This window comes from Nannospalax galili, unplaced genomic scaffold (genome assembly GCF_000622305.1).
Source record: "Nannospalax galili isolate Female #2095 unplaced genomic scaffold, S.galili_v1.0 C48742191, whole genome shotgun sequence".
In the NCBI taxonomy this organism is placed as follows: domain Eukaryota; kingdom Metazoa; phylum Chordata; class Mammalia; order Rodentia; family Spalacidae; genus Nannospalax; species Nannospalax galili.
Genome location: NW_008472754.1, coordinates 1 through 1,171, shown reverse-complemented (window position 1 = coordinate 1,171; position 1,171 = coordinate 1). Strand labels below are relative to the sequence as shown.

The following is a 1,171-nucleotide window of genomic DNA, read 5'->3' as shown; positions in this document are numbered from 1 at the left end:
CTTTTCTGTCAAATGTGCTCCTGTGCAATCTCAGAGCTGGGGCCTCAGGCAAAGGTTGTAGGGGACAGGACAGGAGAGGGCGAGGCTGGCTCCACGACAGCGCCTAGGCCTGAGGGGAATGATGCTGTGGTTCCAGGGTGCCATTCTGGCCTTCGTGATATTTGTGACAGGTGATGATGAGCAGTTTACACAGATGGCTGCAAGTTGGGAACATGAGGAATTGACAGAAGTGTCTTCAGACAATTTTGTTATCAAAATTGATACCAAAAGTGAAGCCTGCCTACAATTTTCACAAATTTATCCTGTAGTGTGTGTCCCATCCAGTTTCTTTATTGGAGAAAGTGGAATCTCTTTGGAAGTAATAGGAAGTATTTCTGCAGATGAACTTGTTACAAGAATTTAGAAAGTCCAACACATGCACTCATCAAAAGGTGAAACACCAGTGACAGATGACAACCAGTCAAAAAGTTCCGTGTCTACGCCATTTGCCTCATTTGAACCTAAAACATTCAGTCCAGAAATACAGAGCTTTGTGGGACACCAGTTACTTCTAACACAAAGTCAGATACTGCAACAGGAGGAGAAAGTTAAGGCCATGACAGCCCCCCATCAGGATCCCAGTAGATGTTCAAATCAGAGACCTGCAGAAGACCTTACTGTCAGAGTGGAAAGACTAACAGAAAAACTTGGAGAGGAGAGACGAGAAAAGGAAAGGGAAGAGCTGTGAGAGATTAAGAAGGAAATTGAGAGGAGAAAACCTGGAAAAGAAATGTTGGAATGTAAAAGGAAACAAGAATTAACAATGTTAGAAGAAACAGAGAAAAGGCAGAAGGTAGAGCGGCTCGAGAGCGTATAAAACAGCAGATTGCACTGGATTGTGCAGAAGGAGCTGCTCGTTTTGCAGCGATCAAGGAAGAAGCCGAGGCTGCCAAAACTGCTGCTTTGCTGGCCAGACAGGTAGAGGCAGAAGTGAAGAGAGGGAGACTCGTGCACCGTTGGTTCTTCTTTTACAAATCAGCTTCCTTCCAGTGCTCCTCTAGAAGAAGGCAGTTTGCTGTGCAGACTGTTGGCAACATTTATGGCAATTTTTAACTAGCAACCATGTTTGCCAGGAGGGAATTTACCAAAGAAGAGTATAAAAAGAAATTACTGGATTTGGAGCTTGGCTGGA

At 44.6% G+C, this 1,171-nt stretch overlaps 1 pseudogene; it reads left to right on the top strand.

Moving 5' to 3' along the window:
* The first annotated feature begins 83 nt into the window (after positions 1–83).
* LOC103728363 lies at positions 84–1,137 on the top strand (annotated as a pseudogene).
* Positions 1,138–1,171: the final 34 nt, after the last annotated feature.